The sequence below is a fragment of the Dioscorea cayenensis genome, chromosome 8 (assembly GCF_009730915.1).
Source record: "Dioscorea cayenensis subsp. rotundata cultivar TDr96_F1 chromosome 8, TDr96_F1_v2_PseudoChromosome.rev07_lg8_w22 25.fasta, whole genome shotgun sequence".
In the NCBI taxonomy this organism is placed as follows: Eukaryota; Viridiplantae; Streptophyta; class Magnoliopsida; order Dioscoreales; family Dioscoreaceae; genus Dioscorea; species Dioscorea cayenensis.
Genome location: NC_052478.1, coordinates 14,386,132 through 14,393,815, shown reverse-complemented (window position 1 = coordinate 14,393,815; position 7,684 = coordinate 14,386,132). Strand labels below are relative to the sequence as shown.

At 44.3% G+C, this 7,684-nt stretch overlaps 1 non-coding gene across 1 annotated transcript; it reads right to left on the bottom strand.

The window, feature by feature from the left end:
* Positions 1-1,892: 1,892 nt before the first annotated feature.
* Positions 1,893-1,999, bottom strand: LOC120268180. Its single transcript, XR_005538848.1, has one exon. It is a non-coding gene; the product is annotated as a small nucleolar RNA R71 (small nucleolar RNA).
* Between the last annotated feature and the right edge of the window lie 5,685 nt (positions 2,000-7,684).

Below are 7,684 nucleotides of genomic sequence, written 5' to 3'. Positions count from 1 at the left end.
TTTCTCCATCTTCTCCCCAACTTGAGAGAGGGCGGCGGCTAGGGTTTTGAGAGGTTTTGGCTAGGGCTTTGGAGAGGTTCTACAGCTCTGATATCGCGTGCCGTTTGGAAAAAGGTTAGTGAGAGAACTTTTGTCGGCACCGATCCGGCGAGGTGTACCCTAGGCCGGACAAAGGGACCCTTGCGACGAGTAGAGGACTCTCCACAAGACCATCGCCACGACTAACGAGGGGGTTTTCTATGGATGCTTTATTTTTACATTCAATTTCATTGATTGTATCTAGCTCCATGGAGAGCTACACCCCTAGTGGGTACTTGGGTACTTGTGAACCCTAGGATGTAGTCGTTTCATTGAAAATCTTTATTATGCTTTCAATTAATTGATGTTTATTGTGAGTTCCAATCTTGTATGCTTGATTGTATGAATACTCCCCTAGAGTGACACTAGGGTTGAGAGTTCTTCTTGGTAACTCTTGTGAGTGAGTGACACACCATGAGAGTTAGACAAAGCTAGATTAGAGAGGGTTGAGTCGGTGAGTCGAGAGGTAGCGGAGCGTCCCCTTTCTCCTCCGGTGTGATCTATCCTACCTCCACGTTCCAAGAGTTCTTTGCGGCCATAAGAGTGAATGGGCTAAGGGATGACCTTCCGCTGGGGCTTAGTTGCGAGTGCAATGGAGTGAAGCGTTGAGGTGATTTTAGCATCTAGGGCTTAATTGTGGCTAGGGATCTTTCACCTAAACCAAAGGGTTTGGTTTATACATAGGAATAGGGTTTATCACTTGGAATCCCTAGAGCTCATTGCAATTCTATATGAGTGCGAGGTGTTGAGATTGTTCGATTTCTCCTCCGGGACATGTATAGAGTTATGCTTGGTTGACCTTAGATTTGGGACTATGTAATTAAGGATTTCCATGACTCACTCTTGCATTAATTAAGAAGCATAATAGAGGTTTCTTGCACTTGAAACAATTGTCCTAGGCGGAACAATATCCGGGTACCCCATCTTTATTGATTGCCTTACCTTCTCCTTTACTTGTGCTCTCTTTCTTGTTGTTTTTACTTTTGAGAATTGAATCTTGTCACACATATCACTATTTACTTTTCACATAGTTGAGAAATAAATTAAGTGTTTTTATTCCCTATTCCCTGTGGATATGATACCCACTCACCTGGGATTATTACTTCGACACCCGTGCACTTGCGGTTTACATGCATATTTGGACGTGTCAAGTTTTTGGCACCGTCGCCGGGGAGTAGGCGTTTAGAGATACTTTGCACTTTGTTTTCTTAGCTATTCATTTATTCTATTTCATATCTTCTTTCCTATCATCGTTCTGATTTTTTTTCTGTCTTTTGGTGCAGCTCCAGGTTAAGACCCGAGGGAACCCCTTAATATTGATTAAAGGAGATCCCGAGCTCGAACGTACACTTAGAAGAAAAGGGAAAGAACCTGTGCAAGAATAGTCTAATCTAGCAGATTTGGAAGTAGAAGAATCTAAAAACATGGTATAACAGAATGAGCAGCAGTGGACATTATCCGATTATGCCAGACCTTTAGTATTAGGGACACAATCGAGCATTGTGCGTCCCTCGATTACAGCTCAGAACTTCTAGCTAAAGCTGGAATTCATCCACATGTTGCAGCAATCCGCATAGTTTAATGGTTTAGCCAATGAGGATCCAAACAGTCATATAGAGAACGTTCTCGAGGTGTGTGATATGCTGAAGATAAATGGAGTAACGGATGACGCCATTAATTTGAGAGCATTCCCATTTTCTTTGAAAGGGAGAGCGAAGCAGTGGCTACACTCATTATCTAGAGCATCAATTACCACATGGGAGGAGATGGTAGAAGTTTTTCTTGGCCGTTATTTCCCTCCCGGAAAATCTACAAATCTTAGGAATGAGATCTCATCCTTTAAACAATTGGAATTGGATTCTTTATTTTAGACGTGGGAAAGGTTCAAGGAGCTCCTAAGAAAGTGCCCGCAACACGGATTCCCGGAGTGGATGATTGTTCAGACCTTTTACAATGGTCTGAATCCGAGTATAAGGCAACTCTTGGATGCGGCAGCAGGAGATACCTTAGGTAGCAAGACCTCCGGTAAGGCCCGTCAATTAATTGAAGAAATGGGGTTAAAAAGCTCCCAATGGAATGCTAGGGAGAAGAAAAAGGTGGCCGATCTCCATGAGATAGATGCAGTGACTTCGTTGGCGGCTCAAGTGGAATCATTGAGTAAGAAGTTAGATCTTCTAACTTCGAACAGAATAGCGGCCGTGATTACTTACACCGGGTGTGGTGGAGGACATGCTCCCTCTGATTGCCCGATATCTATTAGTGATGCATCTTCGGTTGAGAACGTCAATTTTGTGGCTAATAGCATGAGGAATCAAGGAAATCCATACAGCAATACCTACAATTCGGTTTGGAAGAGTTATCCCAATTTCTCGTGGAGCAACCAAGGTCCACAAAAGGCCATAGGGCCACCGGGTTTCCAACAACAATAGCAAGCCCCAAACATGGAAAACAGAGTTTCAAGTTTGGAGACCCGAATGAACGATTTGGAGAAGGCCTTAACTAGGTTTTTACAATCGTCAGATACAAGATTTCAATCAGTTGAGGCTACATTTTGCAACCATACAGCCTCTTTGCATAATCTTGAAAATCAAGTGGGGCAGATTGTGAAGTCTCTATCGGAAAGGCCACGCAGAAGCTTACTGAGTAATACCGAGACCAACCCTAGAGAGCATGTGAAGGCGATCACTTTGAGAAGTGGTCGTGAGGTTGAGGGTAAGTTTTCGAGTAAGAAGCCAAATGAACACGCACCTTTGAGGGAGGTTATAGAGGTTAAGAAGGGAGCAAGCAAGGAGAAGGAGGTGGCACCCCCACCTTTGAAGCCAAGAATCCTTTATCCCTCTAGATTGAAGAATGACCAAGGGGATGAACAGCTCCAGAAGTTCCTGAGTTTGTTTAAACAACTCCACATTAATATTCCTTTTGTTGAGGCATTGGCCCAAATGCCAAAGTATGCAAAATTTTTGAAAGACTTATTGACCAACAAAAGGAAGTTAGAGGAGAGTGCTTCAGTGATTTTAGATGCATCTTGCTCGGCGGTTTTGCAAAAGAACATGCCAAACAAGAAGAAAGACCCGGGAAGCTTCATCATTCCTTGTAATATTGGCAATCTAGGTGAAGAAATGGCCTTGGCGGACTTAGGGGCCAGTATCAACATCATGGCATACACCTTCTTTCAAAAGCTAGGCTTGGGCAAGCCTAGGCCTACTCGGATAATTTTGCAATTGGCGGATCAAACGGTGAGACATCCGAGGGGTATCATCGAAGATGTGCTTGTTAAGGTGGACAAGTATATATTTCCTGTAGACTTCATAGTGCTAGACGTCGATGAGGATGCGGATGTACCCTTAATACTTGGGAGGCCGTTTTTGTGGACTTCCAAAGCATTGATTGACATGGGCGGCGGAGAGCTTACTTTGAGAGTTGGAGATGACAAGCTCACATACCGCCTTGCTGAAGCATGCGGCAAACCGAGCAAGATGGTTGAACCATTGGTAGGTGGTCCCAAGCCCGACAATTCACCCTCTACCCTCAAGAGATTTTGCTCATCATGTTTCCAAGCCATGGGTAAGAGGGCAACTTTCATCTATGAGCCCCCGTAAGGTAAGACAAGGTACGTCAAGCTAAGTGACGTTAAACAAGCGCTTCTTGGGAGGCAACAAGTGTTTACGGTTTTCATAATTTGGTAGTTTAGTGTTGCTTGAATAAATTGTTGAGTGTTAGTGTCTTGATTTTTTATATTTCTGCTATGATTTTATCATGGGTATTCAAGTTCATCGTGTGTTTTCATGTGAATATGGGGAAGTTTTGGTCATTTGAGCTATTTCTCATGTTTTTCACTGGTATAAATTGCATATTGGGGCAGGCTCTGAGTGTGTAAACATGTTCAGAAATTTTCTGTAGGGCCTGCAGAATTTTCTAAGGCATCCAGAGAAAACACACGGCCGTGTGGAATTAACGCACGCCCGTGGTTTTGTATTGCGAGCTCATCCAGAGAAGGCACAGGGGTGTGGACTCACCCCTGTGAACGACCATGCAATCCTCGCACGCCCGTGGGTAATTTCCGCGCGGGCTTGTGAAGTCCTGCAGAGATTGGCAGATTTTCCCGAAAACACACAAGGGCGTGGACTCGCCCCTATGGGCGACCTTGTGAAAATCGCACAGGCGTGGGTAATTTCTGCACGCCCGTGCGAATCTCTGTAAACGAGCTCTCTTCATCCCGAGAAGTCACAGGGGCGTGCGCTTTCCCCTGTGAGTTGGGCTTGTGAATGCCTACGCCCGTGAGGAATTTCCACACGAGCGTGTGGAACACTTAGCAATTTTTCTCGGATAATCAGAGCAACCACATGGGCGTGTGGCTGCCCCTGTGGGTCGGGCGCAAGGGCGTGGGTATTTCTCACACGCCCGTGTATTTACATTCAGAGGCAAAGAGTGTTTTCCCGAGAGCACACAGGGGTGTGCACCTTCCCCTGTGAAGCTTTCCTATGGAGGTACACGTGCGTGTGTAATTTCCGCACGCCCGTGCGGATGTACAGAACTCAAAGAAGCGTGAGTCCTTTTAAAAGGATTATCGTTTCTCTTCATCCTAATATCCTCAAGTTGTCTGAGAGCATTTCTACATTGTTTCCCGACCTTATATCACCAATTTGGAAGGATTTTGCTTGGTTTTCCGACCGTTTTCAAAGCTTTCTCATCTCAACTTGACGGTAAGCCCTATCTTTGATTTCCTTCACAAATTAATGATTTTCATCGATGAAACTAGTCAATAATGCTTCGTTTCTTCAATTAGAATGATTATTTATATTTAGAACAAAGTAAATGCATTGTAATGGTGCATTTGTGGAGTTTGAAGCGTGGTTGTACGTTTGTTCACGGCCCGTGGATCCACAAGGGCGTGCGGAAAGTCCGCAAGACCGTGTGGATTTCTGTAGCTATGTTGAATTAACTTGTTTGATCAATTCTCTTTCAATTTTTGTAGACTATAACACCCAGGTCAAAGAAGCAAACTGATAAGCGACCGCGAAAGTCGTCCCCTGAGTCTGAGAGCATGAGATTCACTATCCCCAAGCATCAGGCTCGTTTTGAGCGTCTGTCGAGACTTCATCCCCTGAGTCTGAGAGATTTGGAGCAGGGGGATGAGTTTGCTGATGAGGTCGAGGCTCTCATTTCAGTGGGTGGTTGGAGGCAGTTATTGTCGATTAGAGAGCCAGCCGTCCGGGAGCTTACACTGGAGGTTCTATCGTCATTCAAGTTTGACAGGTCCTATGCAAGATTTGACGACCTCGACGTAGTTCAGTTTAGAGCACTTGGACATCACTATAGTCTGAGTATCACTCAGTTTTCAGTTCATCTCGGCTTGTACGAAGAGCCATTTACAGACACTTAAGAGTACTCTCAGATACCGACCGATTATCCTGGAGCCCTAACCCTACACAGAGCGTACAGAGCATTATGTGGTCAGGGCGAGTATGAGCCAGGGATGTCCAAGGCCATGTGCCTTTCCTGACCCACGTACCAATATCTACATGCCATCATGAGCAGGTCAGTGAATGCCCGTGGTGATAGTACTGGCGTTCTGAGCCAACAGGAGCTTCTGTACTTATATTCGATGATGCAGTGCATACCGATCCATCTAGAGCACATCGTCGCTGAGTACATTCCACATTAGAGCCAGTATGCCAGATTGGGAGTGATCTTCTCGGGTCCATACATTACGAGATTAGCACTGGGTATAGGTCTCTTGGGCGCAATTCGTGGGGCCGAGAAGACGAGTATACATGCGCCCTTGAGCCTAGAGATGATTAGATTGATGGGCATGGTCCGTAGGGTTCAAACAGGGGTTTATGCTTTGGTTCTACCGGTCCCAGAGATAGCCGAGGAGGAGGGAGATGATGCGGAGGCTTCCCAGCCTGCCCCTGAGCCTCAGTCAGCACCTATGGAGACCGAGGCACCTCCGGTGACAAAGGACCCACCCCCCGTGTGCATGTTTTCACCATCTCGAGCCTAGGATCATTTTGAGAGGCTCGAGAACGCTGTGAGGATGATACAAATAGAGGTAGCAGAGGCCCGAGCAGAGATTGTCGATATTAGGGCTGTGCATGCCGCACAGTATACGGAGTTCATGGCACGTTTTGACACATTACAGCAGATCTTAGAGCAAGACGTCGGCTCATCTTTTGTCCTGTGGCCGAGGACTCCTCAGGCCCCCTCGGCTTCTCTGGCACCTCCATCCCTTCTTCCGGCACTAGATGACCCACCATGTACTTCACTACTAGCAACAGCAGAGCCAGAGGACGACATCGACACTTGATTTTATTTTGCTCGTCTTTTACTTCCGCATTTTATTTTGGACTTGTGTACTTAGAAAGGACTTTCCTTCTGAGTTTATTTTCATTTTGTATCTCGAGTTGTATTCATTGTCTTATCTTTTATATACTCGAGTTATGTTTGTTTTTATTGAGCTTCACTGAACCCCCTCGTATATGCGTGCAGTTGGTCTTGTCATCATGGGAATTGAGACTTTGTCATTGGCACGGCCAAGGTGTTTCGGCACTTGACCGTATGAGCTTCACAACCCATTGGAACAATACTCCCAAGGACTTAGCTCCATCAAATGCAACACTAGGAGTCAGGGGAGTATTGTTTTGATTGCTTCTCCTACATCTGAATTTAATTGATTTACATTATGAATGAGCTTGCATGTGTACATTGGGGACAATGTACAACTTAAGTGTGGGGGGGAGTTTCATAGTGCACGCATCTCTTTTATACTAGTTTTGATTGATATACATGCTCACATAGCCAATGGCGGTTCACCTTAATTGCATTGATTGTATTCTTGAGTTTAGGAAAATTTTTAACATTGAATGTTTTCTTGCTCTAGTTTTTGCTTGAATTTCTAGGAATTTTTGCCCAATTGACACTTGTTGCACTACTCACTCTTTGAATTCTTTTGGAAACTTATGCTTGATGTATAAAGGACTAGTTTTAGTTGTTTCTTGTGTTAATTCTGAAAAAAAAAATGGAAAAAATGAAAAGAAGGAACAAAATAGTTTTATTGTTTATTTGTGGTTGTTGGATGGAAAGAGCTACCACCTATAAAGTATGAAGCTACTCTCATAAGTCGGATACTAGTTATGCCCTAATGAGAGAAAGCTATCTCATAGGATGAGTGAAAGCTACCACTTCGGTGGAAAGAGCTACCACCTAGAAAGTGTGAAAACCACCTTAGCAGCCGCTTGGGAAAGGGCTACCTTAGAGGATGTGTGAAGCTACTACCACCTTTGAAAAATTTTGTTATTTTTTTGTAGATAAATAAGTTCCTTGTACTTAGAGCATTGAGGAGTATACTTTGGGTTGTTTGGAATGAGTGCACACACTTAGACGATTTCAGGTTTGTCATCCTTTTTGATTCAAGTTTTTAGCTAGAACATTGATTTTTCATATTTAGTGTTGAAATTTCCCTTACTTGTAAAATGTTCTCTTTGTATGCTTTGGTGAACCTAAGGCCAAGCACTTCCAATATTTCCTTTGTCTATGCTTTAATGTTTTAATTTTTGCTTGAGGACAAGCAAAAGTTTAAGTGTGGGGGAGTTTGATAAGTGCTTGC